Source organism: Fukomys damarensis, unplaced genomic scaffold (assembly GCF_012274545.1).
Source record: "Fukomys damarensis isolate Sample0158 unplaced genomic scaffold, DMR_v1.0_HiC HiC_scaffold_18, whole genome shotgun sequence".
Lineage (NCBI taxonomy): Eukaryota > Metazoa > Chordata > Mammalia > Rodentia > Bathyergidae > Fukomys > Fukomys damarensis.
In genome coordinates, this window is record NW_022900930.1 from 48,750,929 (window position 1) to 48,763,888 (window position 12,960).

General features: G+C 38.6%; 1 protein-coding gene across 3 annotated transcripts in view; it reads left to right on the forward strand.

Annotated features, from left to right (window-relative positions):
* The window catches only part of Msra (methionine sulfoxide reductase A), a 335,029-nt gene that overhangs the window by 8,787 nt on the left and 313,282 nt on the right, over positions 1-12,960 (forward strand). The gene's annotated exons all lie outside the window — the stretch shown is intronic.

Sequence of the window (12,960 nt, forward strand, 5' to 3'; positions counted from 1 at the left end):
TCTTTTTACTTTTTCACCTTCTCCTTTTAATTTCTTGCCTTGCCTATTTGATTTGCTCTGTTGGGCCTCATGGTGTTGTTGCCTTCATTGTCTTTTTCTAGGATCTTGTTTAGAATTGCTTGTAGTGCTGGTTTGGTATTCATGTAGTTTCTCAGGTGTTCTTTGTCGTGGAAGTGTCTTATTTCCCCCTCCATTTTGAAAGAGAGTTTTGCTGGATACATCAGTCTAGGTTGGAGGTTGTTCTCTTTTAGTACTTGAAATATCTCATTCCAGGCTCTCCTTGCCCCAAGCGTTTGTGTTGAAAAGTCTGCTTTGATTCTGATGGGCTTTCCTTTGTATGTGATTTGTTTCTTTTCTCTTACTGCTTGTAATATTTTGTTCTTCTGTTGGGTTTCTGGGATCTTGATTATTATATGTCTAGGTGTAGATTTTTTTTTATTGTAGCTAGTTGGGGTCCTGTATACCTCAATTATCTGAATGTCAAATTCTTCCCCTCTGTTTGGAAAGTTTTCTGTCATTAATTCTGCAAACAGCTTTTTAAAGTCATTTGTATTTTCTCCTGCTACTTCATGTATTCCTATCAGTCTTATGTTATTCTTCTTTGCATCATCTAGGAGTTGTTGGATCAATTTGTCATGATCTCTTACTGTTTTTAAGAGACCTCTCTTTTCCTGGTCACTGACTGCAATCTTATCTTCTATTATGATGCTTTTTTTTGAGGAAGTAGGGAAACAGATGAAGAATACCTGTTGGTTATCTTATAAGATGTTTAAATAGAAATAGAAAAATAATAGGATAATATATATAGATTGTTGAAGAAAATAATTGTACTGCAACAATAAAATGTATAAACAATGAACTGATATAATAAAGTACAAATACACAAAAAGACCTAAGAAGGAGGAATCATAGGAACATAAAATTTATGGACTTGTAAGATATTATTTACCCAAGTCTTTGAAAATAAGTTTTAAAATTTGGATGGAACTTTTTTCCTTTGTGGTGCTGGGGATTGAACTCATATGTTTGGCACATGCTCTACCACTGAGATACCTCTCCAGCTCAGAATTGATAATTTTAAAGTAAATATAAGTGGCCCAAAGTGACCCAGAAAGAATAGAAAATTTAAATGGTTTGATTTTTATGGAAGGAATAACATTGTCACAGGCATCTTTTCCCAAAATACCATGTGTAGAGAGTTTGATATAGAACATCTACTGAATATTCAGAGATCAGATAATTCTAATACAATTTAAGCTGAAAGAAACATTCAAATTCTTAATAATAAGCATGTCTAGCTCTGAAACCAAACCTGGTAAAGACTATACAAACAGGAAAACTATAAACCAGTTTCACCTATGAGTATTGATATAAAGTGCACAATAAAATGAGTAAACAGTAGTGAGATTTAACACAGAATGTAAGGATCATGTCTTAATAGGAAGTATATTACTATAGCTCATATTTTAATTAACCTAAGGAGAATAATGATATAGCTATCCCTCCACATGCTGAAAAATTGGCCAAATTTAACAACTGTTCTTTTTTTTTTTTTTTGAGACAGCGTCTCACTATGTAGTTGAGACTGACCTGGAACTCACTATGTAGCCCAGGCTGGTTTTGAACTCACAGCGATCCTCCTGCCTCAGCCTCCCGAGTGCTGGGATTACAGGCGTGTGCCACCACGCTGCTCTTTAACAACTGTTCTTAATGATAACACTAAATAGGATAGGAATAGATGGCTACTTCCTTAATATGATAAAATAATACTTGTTTCAGCCCAAAAGCCTACTTCCGTTATAATTAAGAGACATTAGAGATTTTCACCACAGATGAATCAAGATAAAGATGTGGGTTTAGCCTTGTACTTAGTATCACATGCTTTTAATGTCATCATCTTAGCTTTCATCCTGCCTTTTGGAAAAAATCCTACCTTTTTTAAATCCAAAAGTCAACTTCTACCTTTTGTTATGTGTGGTACAGTAGTAAATTTATATTTTGTAAGAATGTAGAATTTAAGCATTTAAACTTTTTAATGTGTAATTTATTCCAGCCTTCCTAAATTGGATCAAAACAGAAAAAGGCCTACAATGAGTGATTAATTATTATTTTACGTTGTACTGTGTGGTCAGAGAAGATAAGACAATTAGAGATGTACAAGAGTGGAAAAAGATCAGCTGTTCTTATATATATGGGAATATTGCATATGATGAATGTGATATTTCAAATCCATGGGGAAAAGATGGACTATTCAGTAAATGTTGTTGGGACAATGGAGTGACCATGTGGGGACAAAAAAATTGAATCTCTACCGCATACCTTAAGCCAAGTGAAATTCCAAATAGATATAAGGTGATAATAGCTCATAGTTATTGAGTGTATTCTGTGCCAGGCACTTTAATAGTTACAGATGCTAACACATTTAATCTTCACAATAACCTGATGAGGCAGTAGCTGTTATTATCCCCCATTTATGGATGTGGAAACTAAAGACCAGAGAGATTAGGTGACTTATCCAGGATCACAAAGGTAATAAGAGGTGGGGCTGGAATATGTACCAAGGCAGTTTGGTTTTAGAGTTTCAGTTCATAACTACTTTTCCATTTAGTTAAATATAAAAAAAGGAAACAGTTTAAGTATAAGAAAAGGAGAAAAGCCTTTGTAACTGTATTTTGAAAAATCAGAAGATGTAAACAATTGATGTTAGAAACTGGCATAAGAAAAGTTAAAAAATAGCTTGGGATCCATATACATAGCACATATCACAGTGAAGGACTGAGCTACCTACAAAGCTTCTGGAAATTAGTAAGGAAAACACTAACAATTATTAGAAAAACAAAGGTTTTGGACAGAGAACTTATAGAGAAGGAAATACATTTGGCTCTTAAACATATTAAAAAACAAAGGTGCTCAACTTTACTCACAATGAAGAGAATGCAAATACCATTTTCCATTTTTCAGACTGGCAAAAATTCAGAGTTTTGACAATACACTCTGTTGGTAAATTCTTAAGGAACCATGCACTCTTGTACATTGCTGGTGAGAGTATGTTGGCCCCACTCTCATGGAAAGCAATTTGGCAGCATCTGTCAAAAATTTAAATGCGTATACCTTTTGACTCAAGAATCCAGTTTCTGGGAATTTGCCCTACAGATATACTTGCACGCATGCCAAGTGATGACTATCAGGTTATTCACTGCAGCTTTGTTTGCAGTAGCCAAAGATTGGAAACAACCCAAATGCCCATCAGTAGGGGCTAGTTAAATAAATTATGGTTCATCCTGACAACGGAATATGCAGCTGTAAAAAGAATGTGGGACGTCTGTATGAATGGGTGTGGAGAGATTGCCAAGATACAGAGTTAAGTGAAAAAGCAAGGTCAGAAGAATACAGCTAGCAAGTTAACTTTTGTCTGCACAAGGAGGAAACTAATAATAGGTGTGTGTAAAGAAACTTTGAGAAGATAGTTGGGAGTCTAATGTCTGGGGGAGTACTGGGCCATGAAGTAAGGATGCATGGGGCATGTAGCCTTTGTGCTCTGTGCTTTTTTTATAACTTTTGATTCTTCTAATGTGACTGCCTTCTTGAATTAAATAACTCCATGTTGAAGATGTTCTCTCCAGTATTTTTAGTTTATTTGACCACCTTTCTATCATCTTTTGTCATACTTATTTTAAGTTTTTTTTTTGAAGTCTCTCTTTTTCTTGTCAAGTACATCTTTTTTTCCCCCTCCAACTTGCTTTTGTAATCAAAATCTACATTTTGGCGTGATTTAAAAATCTAAATTTAGAGGGTGAAATTGGAATAAGTTAATCCAAGTCATTTTACATTTCATAAATATTCATTTTTATTGAAGCATCAATTGTAGTGGCATCATTTATACAAAGAAAAGATCTTTGGGGACAAATTCCTTCCACTATTATGTAGAATGCATTATGTGTATTTCTTTTATGGTGAATGATGTACATTGGTTTTTTAAAAGAAAATGATAGGAAACAATTTTCCTTTTAGAAAAATTTTCCCCAATGTGTGATTAATTTCTAAATTGTAGGATACAGAACTGTTATTTTTCCCCTTTGCATTCTGCCCAAAGCTCTTAGGTTTTTTTTTTTTTTCTCTATTCCAGAACCTTGTTTCCCTAATGTCCCTGGGAGAAGGTATTCCATTTTTCCCATCATCTGAGCCTTACTCCTGCCTAGCCCTACTTCCCACTGTACCCCTGTGATTCTCACCTTCTGCCTGACCTGATTCAGTGTTTTGCCACTGCAGTTGCTCACATGATCAGACCTGTGTGCATTGCACTCTCACCTTTTTATTTATTCCTCCATTAAATGTCTATTAACTGCCTGCTTAGGAAAAGTATTGTCTTTCCCATATGTCCTTACCTTCCTCCTTCCTGTTAATTTGCCTGACTTGAATTTTGTGTCTTCCATAAATGCATTCCTCTTATCAAGCCTTAGTGGTTCCTTGTTTCTTTACCGGTCAGGCACCTATGTGTGATTTTGCGATTCCTTTTGCATTGCTACTGAGATGTTTTGCTTTTCAAATCCATGTCTTCCCTTCCTAGAAGATGATGCATTCCCGGAGGGAGAAGCCATGTTTTACTCCTTGAAGCAAGCCCTGAGTTTGCAGCTTTTGCCTCCTCTTGTCTACAGTACTTTATGAAAGGTGTGGCCCACACCAGGCACTTACTAATGGCTATGGATATTGGGTAGACTGTGGTTAATGCGTGAAAATCATTGTCCCAGTAATGGTGATGGGCTTGTGCCAATTTCTTCCCACTTTCCCCTGTCATTCTTGTAACTAGTGGTAAACGTTGTTTCTGGTCAGGAAGAAAAATGGTCCCCCATTTTGAATTCCTGAGCAAAGCCTTGCTGAGCATCATGCACAGTACCACCCAGATGGGTCTTGCTGCCCTCAAACTCAGGAGTCACTGTGAACCCTGCCTGGGGTGGGAGGGATGAGAGTGAGGATCTTCAAAGCTGAGACCATCAGTGGGAAGCTTTTTGGGTAGAGACATCAGTTTGGACATGGGCTTTTGGAAGTGAGTAGGCCTCTAGGCTCACCAAGGACAGGGTGGAGGCCTTTTTGTTAAGCCTATTTGGCCCCTTCACAGGTCCCAGAAGCCTCTGGCCATACCGTGCTGTGTTGACAGATGGCCAAGCCTCTCCCATGCAGCATCCCTGACTGCCCTGCCATCTTGTGCTGACCAAAGCCACTGAACCTCTGAGCGTCTGAAAGACTGAATTCTGCAAAATGTGATTTCAGGGCATCAGTTTATTATAAATGAGAATGGTGGATCTTCTGCATTCTATTCTTTCATGGTTCTGTCACCATGAGTTTATAGTTTGAGAGCTCACAGTAGTTACTACTTGTGGATATATAGCACTAGGCTATGAACTACTTGAGGGCAAAATCACTTGTTCTTTGAGCCTGGAACACAGGAAGCAAACAAACACGACCTCAGTTATGTGCTGTGTTGAGCAATGGGGAGAACAGTGCATTGAAGAATACTGGACAGGCAAGGGGTTTAGGGTTGTCACTGTTTGCTAGTTTCCATGTAACTGTTTTTTCCCATCACATCAGAAAACATTATTAGCTAGTAAGATTTTTCTATAACTAAGTGGAAATGAACATGAAAAGGAGTGGACCATACCGCATGCCCTGTGACACAGCAAGTCTATTTACCTACCACTTCCCCTCTCCTCTCCTCTCTGAGCTCAGAGAGCTAGCCCAGGATTGGCTGCATAGGGATGTTTTTGCCACAGTGCTCAGAGCTGGCGCTTTGTCACATTTCAAGCCCGGGTTGTCATCCTACAGCAATGCATTCATTTCAACTTGGATTCTTCTGCAGGCCACACTTTAAGCCAAAGGACAGTGAGAGGTTAGGAGTGTGTGACCATGGCCTTATCTTAGCCATGACCCCTTTTACTGCTTTCCTTTTCTTCTTTTTTGTCGTAGGCAGTTAGCTTCTTTCATGATCCCAGCCACTCTCATCTGTGCATAGCTCCTGAAAGCTGTATCTTATCTTGCAAAAAGCCAGCTTTTACATTTCCAAATATTGATAGACTATGCAGTCTGTAACCCTAAATTCAATTCCAAGACTCAGTGTACCATTTTCACTTCAAACATTTGGCTATGTGTTTTAACTGCCCTGTGTCTATCAGTGGCATTACTTCTATAGTCTCTCTTCAGGGAGAAAAAGGTAGATTTCCTTTCCTACATTTGAGCTTAGGGACAGCTATTTTCTCCTTTGTATTTTCTGAAATTCTAGCACCCTGTTGGCATGACCAGACTTAGATTCTATCTGCTAACTTCCTCCTGATGTCCTAGCCAACCCCACTTCCCATTTGGTGGGATACTTGACCATATTGACTCATGATGCAAACTGCTTGATTTTCTTTTTCCAGAGCCTTCCATGTTATCTGGGTCAGCTAGAACCTCTTCTGTAAGCTGGGTCTATCATAAAAGTTAACATGAGGTTATTGCCCAGCACGAGAAAGACATGGTCACAAACACACCTGTCCCACTACTATATCAATCCTCTGCCAGGTGGAGACAGAGTCCTGTTGTGCAGTATAATTGTCCTGTGGGGGCAGCCAGGAGGGACCTTATGGCTGACTGTTCCCTTTGCCTTTTCTATGTAATAGAGCATTGACTCTACTAGGGCCCAACTGTGTTGTGTTTTCCCTCGGTGGCCCTGATACCAAGAGGCTATGGGCAGAAATGTTTGGACTTGTTCCTGTTGGTTGGCATAGTGACCATCTTTGATGGTCTCCAGATAGTTGGGGTCCTCCCTTGGGACCAACAACTGGCCTATTTATTCTGCTTGACAAAACAAGCCTCAGTCTCTCCTGAAAAAAATTAACTCACAGTGGCTGATGACCTTAATTATAAAATGTGAAACCATAAAACTTTTACAAAGAAATGCACGGGAGAAAATCCTCAGGATCATGAGAAGGCAGAGCTCTTACACATAACATGATCCATAAAAGGAAAAACTGATATAATGAATTCTTCAAAACTAAAAAGTTTTATCCTGCAAAAGATCTTATTATAAAGATAAAAAGAGATGCTATGGTCTAGACTACAATATACGCGAACCACAATATCAGACAAAGAATTAGCATTTAGACTATATTCACAATTAAACAGTGAAAATAATAATCATCCAATTAGAGATGTCCAACATTTTACCAATGTCATTTCACCAAAGAGTATCTACAGGTGAATGAATACATTTTTTCCCTACTCCTAACCTTCAACAGAAAATAATTATTCCCTTTTTCCCCCACATATTGAAATAAACCACATAGTTTCCTTCTGGAAACATAACCCTGAGGAAGAAAAATATTTGTTTCTTTAAGTCATCTGGCAGTGGGTTTCTCAAAGCCTCTCACACTCAGCAGTGGGATGGGATAAGGTTTCCACTAGAGGACTCCATGGCTGCCCAGCAACCTGCCTGGGATGTTCAGGACCATCTGTGCATGGGTGGTGGTCACCAGACTGCCCCGAAGAGGTGGGTGCAGCAACCTGGGCTTCGCATAGGTGGTGCTCACACCTGGGTGTGCTTGGAGCACTGAAGGTTAGTGGAATCTGCAGGATAGAAGAGATTCCTGCAGAGGCTGGCTGCTGGATGATGCAGCTCTGCAGAACCGGTTCTTAGGAAAGGAGAAGGCAAGGCAGGCTTCATCACGCACTATTTCTTCCGGGGCCCTGTTTGACAGCTGGCTTCTCCATTCTGCAAACTCTCCCAGTTTTCTTTACATCTGCTAACTACAGCACATTCAAGATTCCTGACTTCAGGTCTCATTTCTTCCAGCTGGAAAACTACTAATTCCTTCTAAGTATTTCATCTTCATGGCTCTTCCCTTTTGAGTACAATCTATCAAAATATTGAAGTTTTTCATTAGGCCAAAGAGAAATTGGTGGCCTTCTCTGAACAATGCTTTTTAACTTTTCATATTGCATTTGGTCTAAGCAAGCTATAAATACCAACAGTACACTATAGTTTTTTTTTTTTTTAAATCAAGGGCAAAATGTGAAAAATTTACAAAGATAATTCAGTACTAATATTGCTTTACCACAGTAACACTTTTAAAGGAATTAATTTTATACACATGCTCTGGGAAGACATTTGATGTTCTTAAGTTTTATTCTTCTTAATTTTTTAAAAAATGTAATGGTAGTCTATTCACCTTGCATTTCTACCAATTTCACTATTACCAGTCTTTGCTATATTATAATTTGAATTTAATACATTTATTCAAGAAGGTGGTAAGTCAGAACTATACCCTGTCAAGAAACACCATATATACAGTCACACAAAATAAATTTCAAGATCGTACACTGAAATTATAACAAAGAAGGATAGTCCCACACAAGGTATAATCCTGCCATAGCCTCTATGGGCTCTTTATCTGTTGGTAAGAATATTTAATGTCCATTCTTTTTTGTTTGTTGGTTTGTTTCTTGAGACAGGGTCTTACTATGTATCCCTGGAACTCGCTGTGTAGGCCAGGCTGGTCTCGAACTTGCAGCGATCCTCCTGCCTCAGCCTTCTGAGTGCGGGGATCACAGGTGTGCCCCCACCATCCCTGGCTAATGTTCATTCTTACATAGCTGAATTGGGCTAAAGACTGGGCATGAGATTGTCTTTCTCAATAATTTTGTTTGGACTATGAATATTTGGTTGCTGTAGTAGTATTTGTTGAAATCCTTCCTCTATTTATTTGCTTTTACACTTTCGTCAAAAAAACATGTGACCTTATTTGTGAAGATCTCTTACTGGGTTCTTAACTCTCTTCCACTTATCTCGGTGTCTGTCTCTGTGCTGGTGCCACACTGTCTTGGGTACCATAGCTATACTATATATGTTAGCCTTAGTGTTGGGTAGAGTTATATTTCTACTTTATTCTGTTTTAGCTATTTTAAGGCCTGTGCCTTTCCATATAAATTTCAGAATAAATTTGCCTATGTCTACATAAAATCCTTGCTAGGATTTTGATAGGAATTATGTTAAAATTGTCGATCAATTTGTCTTTGTGATGTTGAGCCTCTCAATTCAAGAGCACAGGCTGTCTCTCCATTTATTTAGGGTTGGTTTGGTTTATTTCATCAGAATTTTATAATTTTTGGTACCAGGGATCAAACTCAGGACCTGGTGCTTGCGAGGCAGGCAGTGAAACCACTGAGCTAAATCCCCAGACCCCAAAATTTTATAATTTTCATTGTACAGATTATACATATTTGCTAAGTTTGTACTTGTTTTACATTTTCTTAGAAGTAATTTAAATTGTATCATGTTTTAAATTTTATACTTATACCACATGATTATTGTTACTGTATAGAAATACAGTTTATTTCTTGGGTATAGATCTTATATTTTTCAACATTGTCAAACCTGTCTTTTAGTTCTTGGAGATTTTAAAATAAACATCTTGGAATTTTTCTAAATAGACACCATGTCATCTGGAAATGAAGACAGTTTTAATCTGTATGCTTTTTATTTATTTTTCTTGCCTTATTGCAGTAGCTAAAACTTTAGTACTGTGTTGATAAGGATGATGAAAACTGGCATCCGTTCCTTAGTCTTGATCTTAGGGGATTAACATTCAGTTGTTCTCTAAGCTGTCTAAAAATATATGGATGATGAAAACTGGCATCCGTTCCTTAGTCTTGATCTTAGGGGATTAACATTCAGTTGTTCTCTAAGCTGTCCTTAAATATAATGTCAGCTCTAGTTTTTTTTTTAAAACAGGTGACATGTCTTGATTTGCAGTTGTTCTCTATTCCTAATTTTCTGAGTGTTGTTTCCAATAATGGGTCTTCTACCATCTGTTTTTATAAATAAAGTTATGCTTCTTTTGCTTTCACAGTATAACTATAGAATCGTAGTTGTGATGAAGACCATATAACCCTCAAAGTGTAAGATGTTTATTGTCTGAATTTATACAGGGAAAGTTTTCCAAATCTGCTATAGTTTCATGAATACTTTATTTTGGTTTGTCTTTTCTTTTCTGTTAGAGTTCCTTCTGTCTCTTGTTATCATCAGGATCACTCTACATGTGCATTTTGAACTGGCTAAAACTTTGAGTTTGAATCATGAACTGATACTTGCCTCAAAAGAAAGCAGGTGTAATGGAGATCCAGCTGCCTTCCACTGGCCCTTCCTACCCCAATGTTTCTATGTTTGCACTAGCAGTAGTATTTTGGGAGGTCTGACATGATAACCCGAAAACTGCTATTGCCTCCCTTCCTTGGCTGCCACCCTGAACATGTTACTTGCAATTCCCTTCCTTTGTGGCCCAGCTTCCTTCCTTCCCTGATTCCTTGACTCTCACTGTAGTCTGCGCTGATAGGTTTCAGAATGTTTACACAATGAGAAGACACATGGCTTTGGTGATCTTTGAAGGACACAGTGGACTGTCATATTCTAAATGCACTGATTATATTGTAGTTTCATTTTTATTATAATTGGGACTTTTCTCTCCTAAGGGAATTCTAGACAATTTATTTTTTGACAAATTTCTTGGTTTGCCAGAAAATTTGGAGCTGGATAGACTATGACCTGAGTCATTAGGTTAGGGAATAAGCAGACCTGCTCCTTTGATCACTGGAAGGTAAGCCATTATGGTTTTGTGCTTATTGATTATTAATTGATAGAGATGTTTTACCCTGCATCTCTGCCTGTGAATTTTATTCCAGCCTGCTTGATCTAGTTGTGAGTTTACTGATATTACCCATTTGCTTCCCCTCACTACCTCTTCCCTCAGAAGTACCTTCTCTTATTCTCCAGGCCATTTTGACTCTTTTCTCTGAACTCCTCACAGTAATTTTCTTCACTGCTCATTTGGCACGCAGTAATATTGTTTGAAGATACCTTAGTATATGTGCTGCCAAAGTGAGCACATGTTTGAAGATATCTTTTATTGTTGTCTTATTCTTGCTTAACTTCACACTAAGGTAGAGTAGAGGCATATATTTTCTGTGCATTTGGTGAGGGCTTTTTTTATGTGTTTGGGGCCCTTCTCATGCCTATGTGTGTTTATGTTACACAATAATTATTAGTTAAATGATTGAAGGAATGATTGAGCTTGTACCCAGGGTAACGTGTTTGGAAATTGCTCTATAAAGTTCTTTTAGTATGGTGTAGGTCAATAGGTATTAATATTAATCAATCTCAATAAATGAATACTACATTTTAAATTTACCTTCTGGTACAAACTAGCCATCTTTAGAAACTTGATTATGACTGCTTTTGTGTGCCCAATGGCTGACTTTCCAAATAGTTATTAGAGGAAATCTGAGCTCTTCGCCTCTACATTATGATTTGAGTTTAATATTTATGAAAGACATGCCTTTCTACAAATATGTAAATATATCAATGAGTGAAGGTAATGGCTCACAGTATGACAAGAGAAAATATTTTAAACAGATCTGCAGTTTATCTGTGGTTCCTCCAAGGTTGTGTTAACATGAAAAAGACATTGTTTTATGTTCTAGAATCAAGAAGTGATTTTATGATTTAACATGTTCCACATAGAACTTTTGTAAGGTTATCAGCACCAGCATAACTGCTGAAGAGACCACATAGCAATATTAGTCTCTGGTTTTATTGAATTTGCTCTATATTTCAGTATCATTCATATTTTTCTCCCAAGGGTACCACTTTCCTCTCTTGACTTAATGCCAAGATATAGAAACTCATTTATGCTGCGCTGTAAGTTGCTGGGAAATGAATGCCTGTTTATTATCTCTCTCTACAGGACCATTCATGACCATAGGTAGATGTTTGTTGCCTCTGTATAAATAGACAGCATTCAGAAGTATGTTCTCTAGCGAGGGACCAGGTGGTTTGGTGGAAGCACAGGCACTTCACGTTTGGATGAACTGCACTTCACGTGCTAACTAGCTGCATGTCCTTGGGTGAATTTACCTCTCTTCTATCATTTGCACAATGCAAACAGTGGCACTTGCCTCACACAGATGTTTCTGTGATAAGGAAAAGAGCCTAGCATGGTACTCAGCTCCTGGCCGATGCGAAGAACCTTTATTTATTTATTTATTTATTTTTTGCATTGAAATGTCTCCAGGGACATTTAAAGGACAGCTTACCATCATGTTGATGTCCCCTGCTTTGTAAACATGGCTAATGACCACACCTCATCCCCGTACTCACTGACAGAGCTGCAATGTCGAGCAGGGGAGACAGCCAAGCCTCGGGCTCACACTGGTCTTGATCGCAGCTTGATTTCAATCTTCCTTTGGGAAGGACTGGCCACTGCCTGTGAGGCAAGGCGACAGATTGTTACTGTCACCTCCTGGGCAAAGAATGTTCCTCAAAATGACTTTGGTGGCCAACATGTGTATGCATTTCCTCCATTTCCTATTTCTCTACTTCCCAGAAATGATATCCTTCCTGATTGCCCCACTGGGGTTTCTCTCTACGTGTGATTTTGGGCATGGCTGTTGTCTCTGTAACCTTGTGGGCAGAGGAGGCTGCACACTCACTAGATTCCATTTTCCCAGGCTCACGCCTTCCCTGGAACACTTACCCAACTGCTGCCAAGTTTGTAACATCTGGAGAGAAGAGAAGGGGCCTGGGCTAGAGGCTATGGAACCCCAACATTGTAGCACACAGGACAGGGAATTAGAAAAATAAAGGGTATTCAAGAAGCCAAGAGAGAGGAGAATATGGGAAAGGCCTCATCAGTCACAACCATTGGACTGAGCACTGGGAGGCTCTTCTGGCAGTGGCTGGTGAGGGAGGGGAGGCAGAAGCTGGTGACCAGGGTCAGGTGGGAGCAGCTGAGACCAGTGCAGACACCACCTTCTCTTTCCACCTGCTTGGCCGGAGAGAAGAGAAAGCAGGGGCAAAGTTTAACTGCAAAAAGGCTATCATTTTTAAAGATGGGAGAGACTTGAAAATGTGTATATTCTGATGGGGGAAGATATGGG